The sequence below is a fragment of the Nyctibius grandis genome, chromosome 3 (genome assembly GCF_013368605.1).
Source record: "Nyctibius grandis isolate bNycGra1 chromosome 3, bNycGra1.pri, whole genome shotgun sequence".
Lineage (NCBI taxonomy): Eukaryota > Metazoa > Chordata > Aves > Nyctibiiformes > Nyctibiidae > Nyctibius > Nyctibius grandis.
The window spans coordinates 39,011,186-39,024,353 of NC_090660.1; positions in this window are offsets into that span (position 1 = coordinate 39,011,186).

Below are 13,168 nucleotides of genomic sequence, written 5' to 3' on the forward strand. Positions count from 1 at the left end.
ACTTATAAAAAATTCAGCATCTGTCTCAATCCATAGACTGTGATGCTATTGCAGCTCTAAGTACAAAGATGTCAGGTTTAATGGTGGCAGGTTGGTGCAGAAAGGGTCAGATTTCCCTTAGGCCTCATCGTCCCTCCTTGAATAGTGGAATAATGTGCAGGTAAGCTGTTACTGTGCCCGCTAGACATAAGCAAGGTCCTACTAACTTCAGTTTATGCAAACTGCACAGCTAAGGGGACAAAGAAATATTCTATCTATGGGCTTAACCTTCTACCTGTACCAGCATATGTTGTGCCAGAGGAGCACACTGCTCCCCTGAAGGACAGCAGCAGTGAACACCAGTTGGTTTATGCTGCACAAAGGCATGGTGTTTCCTGGCTCTTGTGCCTTATGCAGGCCACTGTCCAGTATCTGCACTGAGGGTTGGGTTGTCCTTCAACCCCTGACCCACCAATTGCCTATACTGCAAGCCCCTCGGCTCAGCCCTCAAGACAATTTTTAGACTTTCCCAACTCTGCTGAACCCCTGCTTATCTTGCAGATTTTCCCAGGAGTGCCTGGGCTGGAAATCATCATCTGAGCCCTTTCCAGTATGCAACCTTTCAATTGCCCCAACTATTCAGTGGTTTTGGTAATGATCTGGCTGATGGAATAGACTGTGCTTCCTTATCTTACAGACAAACCTACCCTGGAGCTGGACAGCAGGAGTTGGCCAGCAGTGATTTCACAGTTTGCTGTCTCTGACCTTTTTTCCTTCTGTAGAGCCTTTTTTCTGCCTATCACCTTTTTTTTTTTTGTCCATCTTCTCTTTAGAGGAGCCAGAGAGAGCCATGGAAGGCAAGGGAAGCATAATTTCTGAAAGGAATCCCATTTTCATACACTAACACCAAACAAACAGCTTTGCTGTTGAAAGGTGGGATACAGGTGGGAAGGGAGTAGTTTAGGCTCATAGTCACGGACTTACAAACCAAGTAGGATTCTGTATCACATATTCTGTGGGAGGTCACACTTAGTGATCAAAGAGGACCCATGGAAACATCACTGTGCTTCTGCATGGCCGAATTGCCTGCAACAATAGAATACACCACAGTGTTCTGGGAAACATAGCAGGTAAAATTGCTAAGCAGATATGAGAAAATTGAAATCTAAATTGCAGTACAAGCAAATGACCTGCTGCTATAAACTGTACCCTTACAGATTTGCTTACTGATTGCGATATGCTATTTATTGTCTGTATAAGCTGTAGATTGATCAAAATTATTTGTTTCCATTTATATCTTGTTGGAAAACTATGGGAGATCACTGTTTGAATCAAGCAGATTACTGCCAATCATTCTCATATGTGGAATGAGGAAATAGAATAAGAATTATTCTTGTAGTTTTCAACTGAGTTATTTAACTAAAACCATAGATGAAAAGGTGGGATTTTTCACACTGTTTAACTGGAAATACTTAATGTAGCCAGAGATCAAAACTGATGCTTGAATGGATGAAATGACATTTTAAGTATTGCAGCGCTGAGTAAGGATAACATAACAGTATAACTGGTAATGTGTGATATGCATCAGGGATGTCAGCTGACCATATTAAATGGGGTCTTGCGCATCTTAATCATGTGAATGGTTTCAAGGATGTCCCGGAATGAGATTCTTTTCTAATGTAAAGCCATTGATTTCATATATAAGTGAAATGTGATTGTGCTCACAGATTCTCATAATACGGTATGTATTCATTCATTCTAGTCCTGGAATAAAAATAGTTGATTAAATTGATACTGTGTTAACAATTTTTCTTCCTAGCATACTTCTATCTCCTGTACAGTTAGTTCTCTGTGCAAATTGTTATGTTTGTGTTATGATTGTTCGGTTTCTCTTTGCTGGAGAGTGGTACTTCAATGGGTGTCATTTTTGCGATGCAAGCAATCACTTTCAGTAAATCACAGCGAGAATTTTCTTCTCAGTTGCCTTCTGATAGCAACATCATTTCATTAGCCTTAGCTAATTCCGGAGGTAGATCAGTTTAGCAGATAATGCAATACCATGAAGGTTAAGTAAGGCTCACCTATGTGACATGGGACAAGTTAAGCCATTTCTCTGCCCTTACCTGTTAGAGATGTGTCATCTGTGTAAGTCTGTCTGCAGCGATGGAACTTGCATAGCATCTAGGATAGCTGACATGAATTTTATTTCTAGTTCTACCACTTTCATTTCAAGGCCTGAGGCAAGTGGCGCAGCCTCTTTGTACAGCCTGCATAATACCACTTCTCAACAAGTAAAGGATTTTGATACCTACTGCTGAAGAGAATGATAACTCTGGAAGTGCTTAGTATTTCCACTGAGCAATATAGCACAATAAACATGCTAGTGTTTTCTAAGTTGAGATGGCGTATTAACTAGACACGGTCTCTCAGAGATTCCCTGTTCTTAACCATGACTGATCAGTGTCTGCTGCATAGAGAAGAGGTTATCTTCTACAGAGCATGTCAGTGAAACAACCCTTGTTCTTTGTTATCTGCAGTTTTCCCTAGCTGTCAGTCTAAGCTTGTCAAACAAGGATACTGTGCTGACCACCACACTCTGTTGTGTCCATCGTGCCCAAAGCAATGCTTACTGAACTGTGTAATGTTCTTCACATATATCTTTGTGTTGCACATGTCCTTATGAAACTAAGCTGAGGCAATTAGAAAAGTTTAAGCATGAATCTTGCTTCCTGACACACCAGGATAATCTTCAATAAAAAGCCAGCTTGCTCCTGGATGAGGTAGCACAGTGTCTGCCGCTGATGATTACTGATGTGCTTACTGATTTTGGAGTATTGCTCAAAGTAGAAGAACAGCACTTCACTAGCAGGCAGGAGATTTCTCTAGTACAGCAGCCATGAAAAGTCTCAGTGTTTTATGGACTGTTGGGACCAACTGAACAATCAGTATCGAATTAAGGAGGAGACAGCTGGGGGGACTTGAAATCTTTTCCTCTCTTGTCATAGATACTGCGGTATTGTATGTCTCCCTAAATGAAATAACAATAGGGAAGCCTCAGGGCAGATTGCCTGCTTCCCCTCTCTCGGGGAGTCTGCTTTTTTTCCTTCTCAGCATATTAGAGGTGGCTGATCCATTGTAATGCAATGTCAAAGGCATTTGGGACTTAAAAAATGTTGTGTGTGTGGTATTGGAAGGGCAAAGAAAAAGCATTGACCCTACCAGGTGAGATCTTTTCAGGTGTCACAAAGTTTTTAAGGAAAATCAGAAAAAAAAAAAAAAGGCACTTGGGCTGACCAAGCTTAAAGCAAATTAAATCGTTCACGGTGGTTGTCCAAACTTACAGCAAACATCATAATTCTAATTGGTTGCCCACATAGCTCTTTCACTCAAAACTCCTTCAGTAATATGGCAACTTTTGCATTACAGATTACATTTTGGGCACAGCAAACTTGTTTTCTTATTGATTAAACTTATTCACTAGTGCTATAACATTTGACAACAACATCTGTTAGATCCAAACAGCTATTTTGTTTGGTGACATTTCGATTCCTTTCATGAAGAATTGAGAAATATTTACTTACATGTGTGAGGAAGCACTTTACTGAATATTTTGTACTCACATGCAAACAATAATATCCAGGCGCAAACTAACATGGTAGCTATTTGCTGTTTGTTATTCAGTCATTCTTTATTCACTTGTGTCTTTTTGAAAAATTGTTTTCATCAATTCATTAAGTACAAACATTATTGTTACTATGAGGTGGCCATTCATGAACAATATCATTCTTCCTGCACCATAAGGCACATATGAAGTCAAAATAATTATTAACAATGCATAGCCATAACAATGTCAGCAAACAGCTGACAAACAACTCACATACTAAAAATGCTTTGTCCAAATAATTCAGTGCCTAATTAACAAATGCATGGGCAGAAATCTGCTCATTAACAATTTGCAAGCAGGAAATTGGTTTGTATAATGCATTTACAAACTGGCTACAATGGATGTAGTAGGAAAGTAGGGTTGCATCCTCATGCTCCCTGAGAACAGAATCGTTCCTTGTCTGTATAAGGATTGCTCAGAGCAGTTCAGATTAAGTTAACTGAAGGTATGGAAGTCATGTATATAATAGAGGTGCAACAAACCCAGTATGGACACTTTCACTGAAACCAACATAGCATAAACTTGTTGCCTGCTCCAAGGATGTGGTGGGTTGACTTTGGTCAGTGGCTAGGCTTTCTCAATCCTCCTTCTCAGAAGAACAGGGGGACAAAATAGGATAAAAAAGCTCATGAGTCAAGATAAAGACAAGGAGATCGCTTACCAGTTACTGTCACGGGCAAAATAGACTCAACTTGGGGAAAATTAATTTAACTTGCTGCCAATTAAAATAGATTCAGAGAGTGAGAAACAAGAAGATAAACATTAAAACAATAATTTTCCTCTCCCCTTTCCCAGGCTCAACTTCATTCTTTCACACCCAACTCCTTTCCCCGCCACAGCAGTGCAGGGGTGATGAGGGTTAAGGTCAATACAAAGCAGTTTCGCTCTGCTGCTCCTTCCCTCTCCTCTCCTCTGCTCCAGCCTGGGGTCTCTTCCATGGGCCAGAGTCCTTCAGGAAATATCTGCCTGCTCTGGCGTAGAGTCCTCCACCGGTCACAGGGGATATCTGCTCCAGTGCCTGGAGCACCTCCTTCTCTGACGTTGGTGCTACCTCTGTTGTTTCTCACTCATCTTTTTACCTTCTCCTCTGCCTGTGTGGCATTTTCTGTCCTTTCTTAAAGATGTTTCCCAGAGATGCCACCAGCTTGGCTCCTCACAGTGGCCCCACCTGCAGCGACCCCACTGCCAACACTCTGACACCTACACCCAATGCAAAATCTTAGGCTAACAAAAAATAATATTTTTTTTTACCCTTTAACTTATTCCTATTAATTTCATTATTTCTTTCATTACTTCTGTTTTCCATCGAAAAATAAGGCCAGGATTATATGAGGAGCTGTTGGCACACCAGTGTTATTTGAGGTGTGTTTATTGCAGTGCTGCTGGGCTAGTAGAAGGTTTAATGTAGATTCTCACACCAGCAGGGGAAGCCCTGTAGGCATACTATAGTTCATACCATTTGTAGGCCTGGTACGAACTACAACAGAAAGCTACTTTTTTGCCCAGGTTAAGTGTAGGTGGGTGGGTGAGACTAGCATGGCAGGGACTAGCATGTCCAGTAGACTATGTCATAGTTTGCAGGTGCCCTTTAGATGCTTCATTTTTTCCACAGGGGTTCCGGTTGACATGGGATCTTTTCTACATTGCATTAATTCTTCATATGTGCTCTGGGAGACAAAGTTGTAAACTGCTATAAAAGCGATCGAGCCAGTGTGATCTATTGTGGTCACACCTGCAGCAGGAGTGCTCTCCTAATCAACTTAGAAATATGGGAGTACTGTGCTCCACAAACAAAGCATTCCTCAGGCTGGGCTCCAGACACAGCAGCAGATACTGCTTTTTCTGCAATATCTCTTCGGCCTAGTTTCCCTTTTTTGGGCAAGGCTCTTAGGAATTGGATTAAATTTAGTCCAAATATGTGATTTCAGATTGATATAAACATATCTGCAGAGGGGCTTACATACCATTTTGCGTTCAAATAGTGCAGCTTACTCAGGCAGGTAGGCTTTAGGCTAGGGTTTTCTAAGGAGCCTCAGGTTTGGCATCCAACTGCTACTGGAGATTAAAGCGATTGATAAACAAAACTGTTGTTTTATGGAAATAAGTAATGACACTGCCTTTTCTCCCCTCAAAAAAAAGACAAAAATGGTCTTTCTTGTGTAGTTAGTGATCTTCGTCTTAACTGTTTAATCTAACTCATGATGGAGGAATAGAGATTTTTCCAGACAAATGCATAGACATAGGATGAGTGGAATTGTCACTTTCTGTTTATTGTGGTGATAAAATATAATGATTTTTAGTGAATAAGCAAGGTTGCTTCAACTCTGAATCCATCTTGTGTTCAATTGGTGCAGTCTCATAAAAGACTTTACCCTGCTGACGGTCACGCTACAAGTGAAGGGCTTACCAGTTCCACCACAGGATGGATGATGCTTCCTATGAGATAAAAGGCTATGTTCAGGAAATGCTTTTATAACACTACAATGAAAATGTTCTGACTAGCTTTGGTTGTGCTAGATCTCTGGTTGTGCAGGCGACACTTACGCTGTGGGGCACGTGGGCCCAGAGTCTTGGTTGCTCAGATCACTAACTTAGGTTGCTATCACTATTCCCTCCTGCTATCTGCCCATGTTATTTTTCAGTGAAAACCAGCATGTAAGAGGAGGGATGGGGCATAGCTCCTTGTGACCCCAGTCGCTGGGAAGTGAACCAGGACTTGGGCCTGAGGAGGATTTTCCTCCAGAACTTTTCCTTTCGTAGTGGTTACTCAATGTCTGTCCAGGATGAAAAAGGTTTGCTTGGCTTTCTAAAGTGTATAATATCCTGAGAGCTAAATATGTCATGCTAGCCAAAGGTAACTTTGTATTTTGGCCAGTGTTGTAGATGAGGTATTGGCTTAGGTAGACAGATCTTCTGTCTGACCTAGTATAGCTATTCCTATTTACTCATTTATGTAAGGTACCAAAACACTAAAAGATTATCACAGGTCTGTATGGAGTATTATTATAATTATCATTATATTCATTTTTTATTTCCAAAACTATGGACAGGCCTGTAAGATCTCCAAAAAATAAAACCCTTCATTTATTTTAATTATCCTAGGATGTGAAGTTGCACAGGGGGATCAGGGAAACTAGGAATTTTCTGCCCTCAAAAACTTCCTTGCGCACAAGCTGGAGGCACAGTACACTCTCTAACATCTGCATGTTGCAAGAGAGCACCAAGAAAGCAACAAAAGAGGAAAACGAATGAGGACATTGTGACAGCTGTATTTAAATCAGACCAAAGGATAACTTCCCTTGGTGTCATCCCACAGCACTCTTAATGCTTCTTAAGATGAAGGCTTATATTGTGCATCTTCGTGTAAAATACAGACTGGTCAATGTTTCTTTTACCACCACAGTGAATTGCATTTTGAATCCCACACATGTATGAGGCATCCACCACATCACATGGCAATGAGTTCTGCCATTTAATTATAAACTCTGTGGAAAGCATCCTTTCTTGGGTTTCATATTTTAAGCTAACTAACTGCTCATTTTATTGGGACTGTTTTCTGTACTATGAAATACGGTGAAAAGACATTCTTTATTCACTTTCTCAGTACTGTCCACGATTTTCTGGGGCTCTGTCACAGTCCTTTCCCTCATTTGTCCCTCTTTGAATATGAAAATCGTAAAGCCTTTTTTTTTTCTTTCCTAGTACAGAAGCTATTATATACCTTTGATCATCCTGTCACCCTTTTCTTTGCCCTTCTGATACTATCCTGTTGATTTTGAGATGAGATGACTGGAACTGTATTCAATATTCAAAATGTTAGGTGGGCAATGGATTTTTATGGCAGCATTATTGTGTTTTCTTCTGCTGTTTTCTGTTCTTTTCCTAATATTTCCTAATATATAATTTTATTTTTTTGCCAGTTGATGAGGATTTAGGTGACATTCTCATAAAGTTGTCTCCAAGCTCTCTTTCCCAACTAACAGTTAATTTCACTGTGTGTTCATAGATTTCCCAGAGTACAGGCATGAGACCTTAGTTATTTAGCCATGAAAGCACAGCTAAATTACAAGAGTGTTTTAGCCTGCAAACAGGAGATTGTTGGTAGAATTTAATATTCGCTCAGTTCTACTGGCAATTTATTTTGTTCTAGGTTTTGTTATACCAGAGATTTCTCACAAGCATGTGAGGCAGTGTGAATGTTTCCCATGGACCCCATCTTTTTAGTGGGTTGTTGATTATTTTAACAGAACATTAATTCTAACAAGAAATTCATTCAGGAGAGAGTTCATTCAAAGAGTTTTATCTGAGAGGGTTTTGCTAATCTTGTCACTATAAGGCACATCTTGACCAAAACCAAGGGAATCCAAACAAATGCATAATCCTTTGCTATACTAACCTGATGGAGATTTCATCCCATAGTCTTCAATATCAGATAGAGATGCATAGCCGTTAAATTTTTTTCATAGATGAAATGTGCTATTACTATCATAATGGTTGCTAAGATGGAGTTCTGGAGCTTAATGAAATCTGGAATTAAATAAATCACGTCAGGATTGTTAAAACCTAGCTGTGAAAGAACTTTAAATAGTTGTTTCTTAAAGAAGTGCTGACAGAATAAATATATTACTGCAAGTCAATCAATCTCATCTCTGACTTTAAAACAATTGCTATGTTATATTTCAATGACCACTGTCAAAAATTCCTTAATGTGCCAAAGAAACCTCAGTATCATATCACAAGCAGAGAACTTTTTTAAATGAGGTTTTCATCACTCTCCCTGCATGGAGTATGAGTCATTTGACTTTTGCTCATTAACGTAAGCTCTTGTTTTCAAATTTGTGGCTGCTCTACAGTATAGAAGCTAGGGTTGCATAAAGATTTCCTGTTAATACAGTTTTCTCTGAGAAGGAGTTCTGTTCCTTACTAATTCTGTTTATTTCTGTGCATTATAGGCAAAGTTTTCTTTGTATGGCTTTTTTTTCTATTCCAGTCTCAGTCCTGTGGTCTTGGAGAGATTGGCAATGGAAACATTGTTTTATAGCTGTGGTGGATTGACTTTGGACAGCAGCCAGGCACCCACCCATCTGCTCTCTCACTTCCCCTGCTCAGCAGAACAGGGGGAGAAAATATGACAGAAAAATCTTGTGGGTTGAGATAAAGACAAGGAGATAAGTCACCAATTACTGTCATGGGCAAAAAAAAAAACAGACTCAACTTGGGAAAAATTAATTTAATTTATTGCCAATTAAAAATAGAGTAGGATAGTGAAAAACAAAGACAACACTAGAAACACCTTCCCTCTATCCCTTCTTTTTCCCAGGCTCAACTTCACTCCTTCATTACCAGCTCCTCTACCTTCTCCCTCCACAGTCTGCATAGATGGAAGCACTGGTCATCTCCCAGTCTTTAAGTTTCATTTTGATTTGGAGAGCTGAGATGGCGCCTTGACTCAGTCAACTGTCCTGTCTGTTAAGAGAGATTGCAAATTACAAAGCTAGACTTGAAATGCAGAATAACATTGTGAGTACAGAGGGACATCCTCAGCTATTACATCACAAATAAGGAGGCCAAATATGTGAACTAGCTCAAAAGATAGCCAACAAACTCTAGTCAATTGTTTGAAAGACATTTAGGGACATGATTTTATGTGCCTGTTTTGGAAAGTCATTTGCTCCAGCATATTGGTTTATTAAACTGGAAAGGAGCCAGACTGCTTTCATTTTCACTCTTCTCTCACAACTAGAACAGCTTAGAAACGTTGGTATGCAAGAGAATAAATTAAATAATTACTCTTCTCGTTGTTCTGATTCCCTGTGCACTCCAGGACGCTTGATCTGAGCAGTTCAACTTGTAGAAGCCCATAAACTCTCTGCAGATTCAGTGCTGGAATAAAAAAATATTTTATGAATTAATAATGCTATAAAATAAGAAAGCAAGTTATTTTGAACAAGTTTTGGGTTAGTATTTGACAGGTTATTACTAAGTCCTTGATTCTTCTTCTTTTCAGAGCATACTCAACACCTTTAGATATCTTCCTTGACACTGAAGAGTGACTGCAAAAACTGACCAACAAAAGCAGTTTTTTGAATATCATTGGTCTTCTGACAAGTAAGTTCTTCATTATCAGTTTTGTTTTCTCCCCTGTATTCCTGACTTGTATTTTATCCTATTTATTATACGGACTACCATATTCATTTTCTGAGCCAAGTGAATATGAGTGCAAATTTAATAGTATGAAAGTGATCTTAACCTTTCCCAGCTAGAACAAAACCTATCAATATTACAGATATAACTGCGATTAAGTACTGGCTCACCTGATTATTCCAACTTGTAATGCTAATGGGACTGTAGTCATATCTCTGGATGTTTTGGGGCTTTTTCCTGGTAAAAGGTTAAATTGTTAAAGCCTGTTTTCTGTCACTAGAATTGTGTGGCATCACGGTCAGGAAATGCTTACCCATTTGCAGTTGGGCTCTTCTTTTTCTTCTTGAGAGCTTCCAGAGGTTACACATTATAGTAAATGGGACCCTAAAATTCGCCAGGATTCGCACAGATACAAAAACTGTCTTCATATGCCTCCCTTGTTTGTTTAGTCTCCTGTGCTCCTTGTGCCTGTCTTACTCTTTGAAAAGTTGAACTGCTTAGTCGCAGACTTTTACTACATCAGGAGTTTGCTAATGCTGCATCTAAATCAGTATCTTATGCAGTGCAGTCCACTTAGTACAGCAGGTTATACCAGAATAGCCCTTTAATACAACTTGCTTTCATAACTATGCTTATTATCTATATGGCAGCAATGCCTGACTCACTTTCTCCTACCAACTCTGCACTGTCTTTCTCAAATTCCCCTGCATTCCCCAAAATTTAGACCTTTGTCTGTCCTTAAACCTTCTCATGCCTGTTTAAGCTTGATACATACTACCCCAAAGGTAAACTGATGTAAAACAGGTGAACCCAAGCCTTGAAAAGGGTCTTCAGACTTCGTTCTTCTTCCTTAACTGTTAGATTTCCTGGACTCTGTTGTGGTTATCCTGGGAAATGGGACAAAGTTTTTAAACTTCTAAAAGTAACCTTTTAAAAGTTACTCCTCCCAATCTAAGCGAAGCCCAAGGTGAAAACTCTGAGACAAATATAATGACAGTATCCCTCAAAAAATAACAGAGGTTTTATAGAAAGGGAAAAATAAAAGTATTTAACAATACTGGACTTAGGGAAAGGAAGCTGGAAGAATTTGGAAACTGCTGGAAGTAATAGTGTATGAGGATAGCCTCTACAGTTAAGGAGTTTTAGAAGGGCTGGTAGGATTGTGAAAAGCAGAGAGGAAAAAGAACAACTTGCATTGGAAGGGGGAGGAGGAGGATCCTTATTAAGAGGAACAGAAAAGAAAGCTCCTTTCTGTTCAGGACTTGTTGGAGAACTTCATAGAATGGTTTGGGTTGGAAGGGACCTTAAAGATCACCTAGTTCCAACCCCGCTGCCATGGTCAGGGACACCTTCCACTAGATCACATTGCTCAAAGCCCCATCCAACCTGGCCTTGAACGCTACCAGTGAGCGGGCATCCACAACTTCTCTGGGCAACCTGTTCCAGTGTCTCACCACCCTCACAGTAAAGAATTTCTTCCTAATATCTAACCTAAATCTACCCTCTTTTAGTTTAAAACCCTTCCCCCTCGTCCTATCACTACATGCCCTTGTAAAAAGTCCCTCTCCCGCTTTCCTGTAGGCCCCCTTCAGGTACTGGAAGGCTGCTAGAAGATGTCCCCGGAGCAGTCTCTTCTCCAGGCTGAAGAGCCCCAACTCTCTCAGCCTGTCTTCATAGCAGAGGTGGTCCAGCCCTCTGATCATCTTTGTGGCTCTCCTCTGGACTTGCTCCAACAGTTCCATGTCCTTCTTAAGCTGGGTCCCCCAGAGCTGGATGCAGTACTCCAGGTGGGGTCTTACGAGAGCGGAGTAGAGGGGCAGAATCACCTCCCTCGACCTGCTGGCCATGCTGCTTTTGATGCAGCCCAGGATACGGTTGGCCTTCCGGGCTGCAAATGCACATTGCCGGCTCATGTTGAGCTTCTCATCAACCATCACCCCCAAGTCCTTCTTCTCAGGGCTGCTCTCAATCCATTCTCTGCCCAGCCTGTATTTGTGCTTGGGATTGCCCCAACCCACATGCAGGACCTTGCACCTGGCCTTGTTGAACTTCATGTGGTTCTCACAGGACCACTTCTCAAGCCTGTCAATGTCCCTCTCAATGGCATCCCTTCCCTCCAGTGTGTCGACAGCACTACACAGCTGGGTGTCGTCGGCAAATTTGCTGAGGGCACATTCAATCCCACTGTCCACGTCGCCAACAAAGATGTTAAACAGTGACAGTCCCAAAACCATCCGCTGAGGAACACCACTCGTCACTGGTCTCCACTTGGACATCAAGCCATTGACCGCAACACTTTGAGTGTGATCATCCAGCCAATTTCTTATCCACTGAGTGGTCCATCTGTCAAGTCCATGTCTCTCCAATTTAGAGGCAAGGATGTCTCGCAGGACAGTGTCAAATGCTTTCCACAAACTTCAGAACTTCTTAAAGGTTTCCTGTTCATAAAGAATAACGTTTATAAGAAACTACATTTTAAAACACAAAATTATTTCTGAACAATGAAGTCCACTCATCCACTTAAGTGAGGGATCTCGTATTTCCAGAGACTGCTCCACCAAAATAGCAATGATGATTCTCATATCACTACCACACTTCATCTTTCTTTGTAGTTTCATACAGCTGCTGTAAATATTATGTTATTTTCTTCATGTTGGAATATATTCCACTTTAGTGTACCCAATGGATTTTATGAACTCAGTGCCTGGTTACAGGCTGGCTCAGCTTTGACAGTCGTATTTGATTATCTCATGGACAATAGGTAACGAAATTTGAGGACATTACCACTTTTTGCTACTGCATATTTCTGAGATAAAGAGAATGCATTGAATTTAAGTCATACAGTATCTAATATTTCATGATGTCATATATCATAATCAAGCAAGTTTAGCTACCAGTAGTCTCCAAAATTGAAGACTTCTGATGTATTATTTCATATAAAAGAAGAAAAAGTGTATAAAGAATATGCACTATTTAATAACTGCTCACATAAATTACTGAAAATGCAGGAATAAAAATCTTTGGGGTTATATTATTTATATTATTTAAATGTAATTTTATTAGAAGCTATAGATTGAACACCTGAAATTTCATAAGCAGATGAAATTGTAAGATTTTTCTCTGATTCCATTGTTTTTACAAGCGCAAAACCAGCTTCCTTCTTTCTTATTGCTTCCTTGGTTGCTTTTCAGGCGTTTTGGCTATAAGCACATAGCCAAACTTTTGAGTCTTATTTGGGGTCTGAAAGGAACACAGGGTCATGACTTAGATTTCTCTCTTCCCAGAAAGCAGATGTACTGGATAAATCACTTGTTACTAAGTGATTTCTCATCTAATTATCTGCACTTCTGTGTGGTTCACTTTCCTATCTGGACCATAACA